Source organism: Grus americana, chromosome 17 (genome assembly GCF_028858705.1).
Source record: "Grus americana isolate bGruAme1 chromosome 17, bGruAme1.mat, whole genome shotgun sequence".
In the NCBI taxonomy this organism is placed as follows: Eukaryota; Metazoa; Chordata; class Aves; order Gruiformes; family Gruidae; genus Grus; species Grus americana.
In genome coordinates this window covers 14,168,670-14,180,914 of record NC_072868.1, presented here as the reverse complement: position 1 = coordinate 14,180,914, position 12,245 = coordinate 14,168,670, and positions in this window count along the sequence as shown.

Here is a 12,245-nt window from a genome sequence, read left to right as displayed (position 1 = left end):
AACTATAACAAACTGCTGCTATTCCATAACATTAAACCACAACCCAAAACTCCTGTCCCTCTAACAAGTCCTTCACGAAGACTCCTTACACGGTTAAGAACAATAGGTAACCAATTCATTGCTGAAAATCACTGTCCTTCATCAGGTTTCAGGTGCATTTTTTTCACTTCAACCCACAAGTGCCTGTCCATCCAAATAGAAGCTATCACTCTAGTGAGAGAATTAGATTCTTCACTCTAAGTCTGTTGAGACAAATACCGTCATTACTTACAATGATCTGTTAGTCCCTTCCTATTTCCTACCAAGCGGAAGGGGGAAAATATGCTATTCCAGATGAAATTTACCTTTTTTTTCCCCAGGCATCCTTTACAGATTCATTCAAAATGTAGGAGCCAGATTCTCATTAACGTTAGGATACTTTCACATGCTTGCATTTTCAGAGCAGAAAAAAAAAGGTCTCATCTAAACTAGACACATTAATATAATTCATATGTATGAATGGCTTAAGTTTTGTACTTAGGCAGCTTGGATTGTTGCTGTTTTCAGTATGTCACAATTCAGTTAATAGGTTTCCTCCCAGTCTGGGCTTGTTCTCAAAAAATCTAGTTTATTGCCAGCAACAGATTATTGTATATCTCCTTTCACAGACCAAAGTTCAAGAATAAACCTCTACATCTGAAAGATGCTTTTGCTACACAGGTACCACAGGAGTATATTTCACCACCATGCCCCTGCATGAAACAAGCTTGACCACGTGGCACATTTCTATGTGCAAACATGAACATATCTGGGGTGTCTGGGAAATTCATGATAAAATGTTGAAGGCCTGAAACATGCTGAAATTATTTTGCCTACAGTACCAGGTACAATTAGTTAAACCTGGAGTTGAATTCATAAGGTAGTATTGCCAAGTGCATTTGTTATTTTTCTTTTTTTTTTTTTCTGAGTCCTTGTTGTTTTAGTGTTCCAGTGAACATCTCAGAGTGCACTACTATCTTACAGCTTCTTCAGTAGCAAAAGCGAATTTAAGGATTTCCTGCCTTCCCCTCTCCAACCTCTCAATCTAATCCCCCAACCCTGGCCAAGCCTCTCACTCACCAAGGCAGCTAGGTGAAATCGTCTGGCAATATCCTGCAGCATGGTTTCTGGGAGGACTGGTTAAGCCCAGTGCCTGCTGGAATGACACTAGCTTCTCTGTGTGTTTGCCACTGGAGAAAATGCAAGAGGAAGTTGTTCACTGAACAAGCACCTTCACCAAGACAATCATCTAACATCTAGAATTGCAAAACAGCTGTTAATGGAAAAGATGCGGGAATCTAAATAAAGCAAAAGGCAAAACAGTCAAAGAAAGCAAAGAGGAGATACCAGTTTGGGATTGCTCTACTCTTTTTTATCATATTCACTGCTGTTTGTAACTACTGGGCCATACTCAACCACAGTCTGTACTGTGGTTTAATCTGACACCAAGTTTCTCTACATGGAAGTTGTATCCTTTGCAAAACAAAGTATTCAGAGAAGGAATATTCGGATTTCACACTGAAGCATTCATTTCTTTGTAAGTAGGAGACAGCATATCTGCAGTGTTTGGGGCAGTTTGTGGGATGTGTGCTCACCATGCAACGCAGAGCGGCTCAAGCATCCCAAAAGTGCAAGAGCGTACACCAGGCTGGATGTCCTTTCCTAACTTACTCTCCTTTGAATCAGAGTCCTCCTTTTTTTGCATATTCATTTTGTTTCCATCACTTTTCATCTTCTTATGTCTTTCATTGTGACACAAATGCAGAACCCAACAACCACTGCACATAAACAGTGTCCATCTGATGCAGCCACATGGGTGCAGTTGTTTACAAAATGGAATGGCAAGCTCCATACTTCTCAGTAGAATTTCTCATCAGCAAATCTGCATCTTGCTCAGGGATTTTATTTTTCCATTCTCGTTTGTTGTCATGTTGATGACAACAGTTTCAGAAGTACAGTATGTTTATCAGAAAGATGCATATTCAATTAATATTGCTTTAGGCAGTTTTCACTAAAAATCAAGGCTTACAAATCTCTCTACAATTCACACAGATAAGCCCCTTCAGAAGCATGCTTCAGCAGTATTTCTAAGATAATGCTACCCTACCCTGCAAGACCCTGCCTTGCTCATTTGGAACTTGACTAGAACTTTATTTACAATCAGTCTAAACTAAATACATCAGGAATAGAAACCTAAAATGCCGATCCTTTGCTCTGTCATCACAGTTTTCCAGACATCCATTATCAAGCAGTTTGGTACCAATAACTGTTTGAGCCACCTTAAAATAGTCTGTCACTGTAAAAGCAGATGCATACTTATAATTGGTACATACACACAAGCACATACACGGAGCTCCTGCAATAGGAATACAAACACAAGCATTTAAAAGTTCAGCCGCTCTCCATTAAGCCTTTCTACATTTTCAATTAGGAGAAGAGATGAGGTTTTTTCATTAAAATTTTCAATTCCCTGCATTTTTAATTTTAGTCCTAAAGAGCAACCTGATGGGCCATGCCAGGAGGACAAATATAAGCAGATGTGTATTCATCTCTTCCCAGATCTTCACCAATATCTCATTTTTCTTGTCATTATGTAGCAGAACAGCTTTGCTGGAACGAGACGCCATTGGGTTAATTAAGTGAGAGCACAAATGTCTTTTAGGTGGAGCCCTCTTTTTGAAGGCTTCCTATCTGTGGCTGATCATGTGTCCAACTCACCACAACAATTACCCTTTCAGAGGGGTGAATATTTCCAAATATTTTTGTTGCAGTGCAGCAGAATTTAAACACATCAAAACTTTTTTTTTTGGTATTTCAAAAAAGTGTAAATTTCTGCCTAAATAATTTGGAAAAGAAACCTTACAGTCATCATTAAATACACTTAGTGTGAAATTAAATTTGGTTTCATGTTTTATGAGCTCCATTTCAAAGTATTACACTGGAGTTCTGCCATTTATTTAATTAAGAATTGATTAATCTTTCTTTTTTGTTTCTGATTTTAAGGGTGCCCATTCTCTAATCTCAAATGTTTACAGCATCTGAAATCTTTTCCTGCTTTTTCATAGCCTTAGCAGCATTTCCTAAACCCAAGAGGAATAACACAGTGCAAATTATGTGATGATAAAATAGCAGGAATTGCATTTTCACTGCATCATCGCTACTAGTTAAGAATTCATAATGAGAAACTTTTGTAACATTTGCAAAACTTTCATTAGAATGCACTGATTTCCTAAGTGGGTCAATGCTTAGAGCCTTTCACAATTAACAAATGTTTTAGGTAATGCTTAACATAAAACTTTAACAAAATAAGTCTTCTGTTTGGAAACCTTGGGGAGCGGGGAGAGAGCTTCTCAATACAAATCATGCTTGTCAATATAAAAATAAATCTCATTTGAGAGCTGAAGACAAACATCTCCATTATATATAAACACGCTTTTGGCTAGATCAAATATGTGAATGGCACCTGTTAACCAAGCTGTATAACTGCCACACTGAAATCAACTGAGTAAAACTAGATTTAGCGAGATATTTAAGGTCATTCTCTCCCAGGTCTTAATGTTTGGAATTACCATGTTGGCAGCAGAGAAACACATAAGATCAGAATGTTCTACGTGTACAACACACATCACTGCCACTGGAGTCTACAGGTATTTTAGCTGCAGAAGAAGCATGAAGCATCCTGTAAGTGCAGGGAAAACTGAAATACAAGCTGTCTTGCCTGGGAGTCCCAGATCTTTGCAGGTAAGCCAATGAATACCTAGAAAGTGAAAATTAACTAACAGCCTATGTGTTTACTAAGTGATTCATTGACTAATGCATGAGTAAAATCTTGTCTTTTTTAAAATCAGTTGGGAGTTTTGCCACTGAATTCAATGGAAGGAAATTTCATTCACCGTGTCCCAATTCTCTGACTAGAAATAGATTTGAATAAAATATTTGGATGCATTTGAATGATAAGCCTTTGCCCTGTAATGAATCAAGGGGTCTTTCAGAGTTAAGATAAACTTCTGTGTGCTTTGTTTAAGAATGCTGGCCTGCAAGGATCCTCTTGGGCCAGCAAGCCTCATCCTGTGGCAGTTAAAACTCATGCTGTCGGGTATATCCACGCGTAACAGGCCTTATATTCACACAGTCCCATTTGAAAACAAATAGGAGTTTATTAAAGCAAGGCTCCTGAGAACTCTCAATCACTCTTACCTCACACTGGATTGCAAACTTGTGCCAAAATTACACCTGCCATTACCACAGTGGAAGTGTCTTAAAATCAAATCAGTGGACTCGGACCCAGTGGACAGGGATGTATGCTAGTTTTCAAATTCTGCCACAGGTTTCCTTTGACCTGTTTTAAGTCATGCCTTGTTTTGTACCCCCGTTTCTCAGTCTGTAAAAGGGAGACTGTGTAAAATTACTGTAAAGACTGTTCTTGTACAACAGGTTAAATGTCATTTTTGAACTAATGATCTTCTGGGTTTGCCAAACACATGATTAGGAGTCCAGGACCCCAAAGTGTCAGGTAGGGAAACAATCCTTCAGGCAGTCAAGCTAGTTTCATCAGTGCAGACGTATCTTGATAAGGATTCGTAATTTAATGGAGCTCCTGCAAATAAACAAGCTTAATGAAGATTACTTGCTTCCTGGAATTCATTGTGCTGCTCCAATTTAATGCTATCACTTGCATAAGAGGCTATGACAAAGTCTCTGGGAAAAAAATAATATGCAAATTCAGTCACTTCAAAGGCTTTTATTTTAATTGTGCAGAATGCAGAACAGAACAAGAGCAACTCCGCTAAAAATGGAAAAGAGAGGAAATGGATATATTTCCATCATTTCTTTCAGCTCTTTAAGAATTAGTCTAAACACACAAGTTCTCCGAACCACCAGTTCCCTGTATCAGTGCAGTTCTCGTGATGGGATTGCAGAACTGCATGAAATGTCCACAGAAAAAAAAAATAGGAGCTCACAATACTCTCTCAATTTCAGTTTTATTGCACATGCTGAGTTCTGCACACATTTGCTGAAGTTTCTAAATATTATGATCCAACTTTGGATCATATTCAACAGAATCTGTGACCAGTTTTAAACCATTTTCAAACAAACCTGGGCTGAACTGTGGCTTGGCACTCCAACCAGTGAAGCTTAGTGGTTTTGATAGAATTTTGCCTAAAATTTGGGGGTTCTTTTGAATCAGAGATGAGCTCAAGATGAAAAATTCAGATCTTAGCCAGCAGTTGTGTGTATTTGGATCCACAGTTGTGGTTCTGGCCCAGTTCTAAACAGAGTCAAAACCACAACTCAAATAAAAGCTGAAAGAAAGTAGCTATAAAGCCAGCCAAATATGAAAACCAAACTTTACAGAACTCCTTTAGTTTAACAGTTTTACTGGTTACAGTGGATGTTTTAGGCCATTTTGCACACACTAATTTCTCTCTCAGTCTTTCACAGGAACATAGCATCATGCAAACACTTTCTATCAGAGGAAAATTTCTTTAATGAGTGCAAAATACATTTTTAGAACTTTATTTTTCTTTTACAACATCTGAATTAGTTGTGGATAGGAATACTTTTGAATTTACTTTATTAAGCCATTTATCTCTGCAAATAAGTTCAATTCTAGGAATAGGACTAAGAGTAAGCTATTTAATAATGCTGGAACAGCTAGGTAAGGAACAGTAATGTTAGAGACTTACAGGGTTTGATAAAAGCCACTACAGGAGCAATAAAGCCTTCAACTCAGTTAAAACTTGTAGAATCAACTGTGGTCAAACTGCTCAAGGACTGAACAGTCCTTCAGTCACGGGTGTGAATTATTTTTCTTAGTGCTGTCCTGAAATACAGTTCTTGTCATGTGAAAATATGAAAAACTACAGAGAAGAGAAAAGAGTTAATCAAAGAGCAGCATAGGCCAGAATATATCCCCCAGCTTTCATAAACTTCAACAAAACCTGGAGGTTTTGCCAATTAATAACAAAAAAATTAAAAATAACATCAGGCAAAAAAGACAGCAAGTCATTAATTAACAATACAGGCTACCCTATCATTTAAATTCTACTGTATAAGACTTTTCCTCAACTAGCTACCAATGAACCACACATAGTTTACTGCAATCTGACAAGCCCTCATGTTCATTTATTCTACATTCCAGAGACATGTTCTAATTTCGGGATAATTAATAGTTTTGTAATGTTGACAACATAATTCTCTCAAATAGCTAACAGCTACAGATATATTTTATAGACATGAGATTATAAATGCACTTAATTGCTGTACAAAATTTAAAACTTATTGAAATGGGGACTCTATGCCTGAAGCAAAGGTACTACGCAGCACATAAGTTTTTGCTCTAAAGCCAGCACTGTCTTAAGCACAGGCTCTAGGACCCTCCATGTTTTCAAATGAGGTACCCCAGCAGTCTGTCCACAAAGAAATCTATATCCCAGAATATGGTCTCGGAGCACGAGGATGGTAAATCCTCAGATCATATGTGCACGTGGCTCTCAAGACCACCCAGAATTTAAGATGGCCTATTCTTAAATCATCTCTTCCTTGGCCGTGCTGCAGAAATGCTATTTTTGTCTGTGGTGTCCAGCTAATCCATCTGAAATACCATACACTCCAGGGCAACAGCCTTGTGCTTAATGTCTACATTTCAATGGAATTTTGCTCAGTTTCTAGCCTCAGTTTCCCATATAGTTTTGGAGAAGTTATCTAGGCAGCTTTCCATGTAGGGTCCCAGCTTCTGTTTTCACTCTGTAATTTTAATATATTACATGAAAACAAGTATCATCAATCCACACAAGGGAGGTGTCCAAATAACTTGGAAAAACCAAGCCATAATCTTAGTGTGTTCTGTTCCTTCCTTTCCATATGCAATTATACTGGCTTTCTTCACCTTCTCCTGTTTATTAAACAGAATAAACCTTTCCAGGCTTGATCTTTATAGAACCTACCACAACAAGCTTTGATCTCAGGTCTCTGCTTCTGATACAGCTCTAAAAAAACCCGGTATGTTTAATAATGAACTGTGCGAAGATTCAAACCAACAGCACAGTCTATTTATCAAGAAATTACACAGATTAATGTGCCGCTTACCAGCGCTGTTACACATAGCTTCTAATGCCACAGAATACAGCAGTCTGTAAAAACATATAATATTATCATAGGAAGTCTAGAGGGAATGAGGAAGTTAAGGCGACACTTGCGTTGAAATGAAACAAGATACTCTTTTCAGCAAGGCTGCCAAACACGATTTTGTCTTCAATCAGCGATGGTCCCCAGCATTATAGAAGAGGTGTTACTTCTAGGAAAGATTAGACTATGGACTCTCTCAGGTATTTCTACAGTCCTCCACTCTCCTCTACAGTTCTGCCACCTGAAGTAGACAGTACTGCTATTCTCCCATTTTACAAAAAATGAAATTGAAATAGACTAACTGGGCGTTCAGGATTCTCAAATCCTGCATGAAAACAGAGAGCTGAACTTTCACAACATGGACTAGTCTCTTTGCCCCTCTGGGCAAGATTTGCACAATGGTTATCTGCTTGTATTTCTTTCTCAAATAATTAAGATGATTTGAGATGATTGTTAAGTGTAATTTTTCTAATATACTTATAGCGCCAGTATATCAGAAACTTCTGAGACTGAGACACCTGAAGGGAGTCTAGGGGTGAAATTTATCCTGACTATAAGCATTTCAGAAAGCTATTCTACAGCGTATTTGTCAATGCACACTTTGTTTTTACCTAAGGCTTAATTTACCTCTACTTTCTAGAGGACTAGATTCTGCTCTTAGATGCTTAGGTGTAGCTTGCACTGAGTAAGATCACATCTATAAAAAGGAAACTGATCTCCTTTCAGTATTCAAAAATATTTTTTTAGGTTCTTAACTACCTCAGTGGTTAATATTTATACAACAGCTCAGAAAAAAATCATCACAGAAAATGAGAGATACTTCCCTGAAGGGCCTCATACCCTAGGTTATTTTGTTGTACAGTACATGCTTGTATAAATATTTATTTAAAAGAAATGAAGTGCTGCTATTATTGAATAAAAAAATAATCCTGAAACCTATGTTTTCCCCAAACCTTATTTCACAAGGTGATGATATTGTTCTGTTTGTTATGTAATTCAGCCATTGGATCTAGGATGATGAAAAGCAGTTCAAACTCCTTTGCTTTTAATTTATAGATGCTTTCATGAGGAAGAGGCCCCAGTTCTTCAAGCTATTCTGTACAGTTTATCAGGATGAATTAGAAACAAGATGAAAGGTTGTATCAGGATCCCTTAATTCTGTCCAGTTAGTTCCTATACAGTGTTTTAGCAACTCATTTGAACAGAATCATTACAGAGTGGAAGAGATTTCAGGAAAAAATTTAAGAGCAGGTATGAAAAGAATTCATGAGAATCTATAATTAAAGCCACATACAGGAGAACTAGAGCGCTGTGTTCTTGTGCTTCCTTTCAATAATACTTCATAACCCTAAGGATATTATCTCAGTCAGGGGTCTGTCGAGCAGGACAAAAGAACATCCATATCCCAAACCTCTTTAAAGTTTGTGTTTGGCAGGATAAGACAAGGGAGCGATCTTCAACACTATTTTGTGCTCAGGGTGTGGGCTTACAAAGACATATGGAAACAAGAGCCAAGCCTTGCGCTTTCATGAAGGAAGAATTCAGATCTGCAAAGAACAACTCTGCAAAAAAAGTTAAAAAACAACAGCCTACATCATAACGTGAAGAATTTGGAGCTCTTTTTAACAAAGTTCTGTGAAGTTTTGCTGCATTTATAGCTTGTGGTTTTGCCTGAGCAGTACACCTGCAAACCATGTAAGATCCAACTTATACCTGTTAGCTCTCCCTGTCCTTCTGTTTTTAACTTTGTGTGAAATACTTCCATAAATTCTGTAGCACTACCTATGCTTCCAATAAATCTTTCAGTACAGGCACCCACAATAACAAAGCATCACTTCATATAGCCTCGGTCTGTGAATACATTTAAGGAGAGAAGTTTTTAAGAATTGAGGGTATTTCTTCTCAGGCGTTAATGTTCCATCTTTGAACTGTAACTGGGAAGCCTTCATCTCCCCCAAAACCAAGGAGATTTGGACTGCAATTTCAGAAGATGCTGAGAAACAAGTCTTTTCAGGATCTCTTAAATTTGGCACTTACTAATTGAAAACATTGAAAAATTATTTACCTTTTTTAAAGGCTTGATCAATAGAACAAAAATACCATTCATCATTATAGTCAATTTTCGTGATAAATGTCACAACAGTTATAGAATAGATTATTCTGAACATCTGGAACAAATTATATTTAGGTGAGCCAGTTCCAGAATATTACTTGCCTTCTACAGTTTCCCATTATTATCATTTCACTGTTACTGCTGCCTGAGAGTTTTGTTATTCACCTCAAAGGGACTCCCCACTAAAAAACGAGGCAAACCAGACATTGGTATCTGATAGACCACGTTTTCTACTAGCAATAATGTAAACTCACTTCAGAAGACCGTTGTCCCAAATCCACATTTGGTTTTCCCTCAGCTTCTCTGCACACAGTTGCCCTACCACTTTGGTAAAGCCACGACCTCATTAAAGAAAATGGCAAATGTGGCATTGACATCAGTAAAACAAAGAGATACTCTCATCAGAGAGGGTGGTACCATGTGAAAACAGGACATAGGAAGAAGCATGGGAACATAAATCTTTCTGAATAGGAGTTTTTCAGAACAGATACCCCTGTGTGGTGCAAAGCAGATGCAAACACTGATTCTGCTGAAAGATGTATTTTGAGCCAAATAAAGGATATGCAAAAAGGGAAGGAAAACAGTCCTACAACCAGCCAATATTATGTCTTCAGAAGAAGGCATAATTAGGAGACACAGAGTTGAAAAAATAGATGAGAATTCAGGTTGCTTGAAGAGGAAGATTAATATATATATGGAGAGACTAAAGAGAAGTGTCCCCTCCTTTGTGATTTACAAAGTATTTTTTAAACTGCCAGTTCATGGAGAGAGAAAATACAGATGAGTTAAAGACCTCAAAAGCCTGATGCAGCTGTAGCAGCTCTGATACAAGGATGCTTACATCCAGACAAAATGCCATTCGTCCAGATGAACCGTTGCACGTTCTCAAGCTCCTTCATAAACCCCAGGATTTTGGAAGAAGCCAAGTGAAGATGCTCTCTTGCAAGGGGTGGCTAACAGTCAGCAGTGGGCTCACGTATCTGCCAAGGGTGCCACCGCGTGGACAGTGAATAATTACTCTCCTCATTAGCCCAGGCTGTGTTTTGAGATACAGCGGTGCTCATCCAAACTGAGTGACAGACACACAGTTTAACAGTGCTGCATTTTACAGTTTAGGTATTTGAAATTATTTTAATGACCAGTATTTTAATTCTATCTCTGCAATTTCAGAGCAGATTAATGGAGTGATATAAAGTGGGTTTTATGTACAGTAACCAGGTTGAATGTCTTTCCTATCTTTCTCAGCCAATATAATCTTCAGAGAGGACAAATAAGCCATAAGTTAGGTGCTGAAATACATGTGAATTCATTTCCCTATCCTGGGCAAATCACATACGTTCTGTGGTTCAGACTAAAATTGCGATAGCAACACACTGTCCTACTGCCTTCATACATGAGAACAAAAGTGTTCCCTGATGCTGTATTAATACAGGTCATGAGAGATATGAAGATTCATAATGTGAGAGAAGAGTCAAGGTATGAATCAGAAAATAGCATACAATTCAACTAACTTAGCATCCACTCAGCTATTTTTGCAAAGGAATGGTGCCCTATCTCTGGCAAGAGAAGGGAAAAAATAAGTACAGGTGCTGGAAAAAAGTATCCCCTCAGGAAGAACAGAGCCATCTGAAATTCCTGGTTTGGGAGTGCAATGAAGGAAAACATACTAAATGACAAAGCAAGAATTTCTTAATCTAGTCTTCACATTTGAGGACTGGGTATCATCTGCATAATATCCATACTATGAATATACAGTCATTGCTATTTTTTCCACCAGCACTTTGAAGGACCTCACTCCTTCAGACATCTCTTTTGGGATAGAGAGTGGTGTGGAGAAAGGGGTCAAGGTCTTAACCCAGGGCAGATAGAATTACTGGAGCGAAATACAGCAGCTACAAAACTTCTGTAGGGAAGTGGTATCCCATGGTTTATAGATGCTGTCTTGATGCTTTACAGTTTGAGGATTCTGAGTGCTAAGTATGGTCTTAAACCAGCATAAAACAAACCTTGGTATTATCAGTCTGAAAAAATATGTATCTGATCAGTCATGTTTGACAAAGGCTTTTTACAATGAATGTTTATGTACAGATCTTTCAAAAGAGCTCATCTCCCTTTCAAACACCTACAGGAGAGCCAAATTTCCAAAAAAGCTTCACGCTATCTGATAAAGCCAACATTTACTGACACATACTCTTTTAAAAATTTGGACATTTACATGGATTCCTAAATGGAATACAAATTCTTCATCTAAATTCTGGCCCTGAAAGTACCATATTTCTGCGGTTCAGATACACTGGGATCAGCACAGCTTTCCATGACTTCTGCATTCTAATTCTTGCCTAAAAGCAGCATACCCTTGATATTTTAGATATTTGTTTAAATGTGCCTAACGTGCCTCTTGAATTTGCTTTTGGAGGCGAATCATGTCACCAAAACTCCTATCATCATATGTTAACCCATCCCTTCTTCTGTTATCAACAGAGGAACATGGTGAATATTTAGCTGCATCGGTGTTTTCCATTCCATTTCCATTGTGGAGATATTTACTGGACAAGGACAAAAGATTCTTATTCACAAATCTGGCAAGCTCAAGAATTTGAACTACAAGCAAAGAGAATGTACAGCTCTGTACATTAAAAAAATGAACTGGAAAAATGCCCTGACTTTCCTTCCATTTCTGAAACTCCCTTTGTTTCATTATCTCTGCACATTTAGTGTCAGAAGTTTATGACCTATCAATCAACAAAGTATTAAGAATAATTATTAAGGACATATTTATGTGAGAACCATGTGTAGTTCTTGGCATCATGTATAGCCTTAGCCTCTCTTTGAGCCCACTCATTTATCTCTGAGCATTTTATTCTTGAAAGAATGGCCTACTGTCAAATAAGTCGTTTAACCATTGACAGAATGCCTACTTCTCTGATTTTAAATTTGTAATCTGTGTAGGAATAATTGTTTGATTCAGGCACTTATGTGGGCTTTA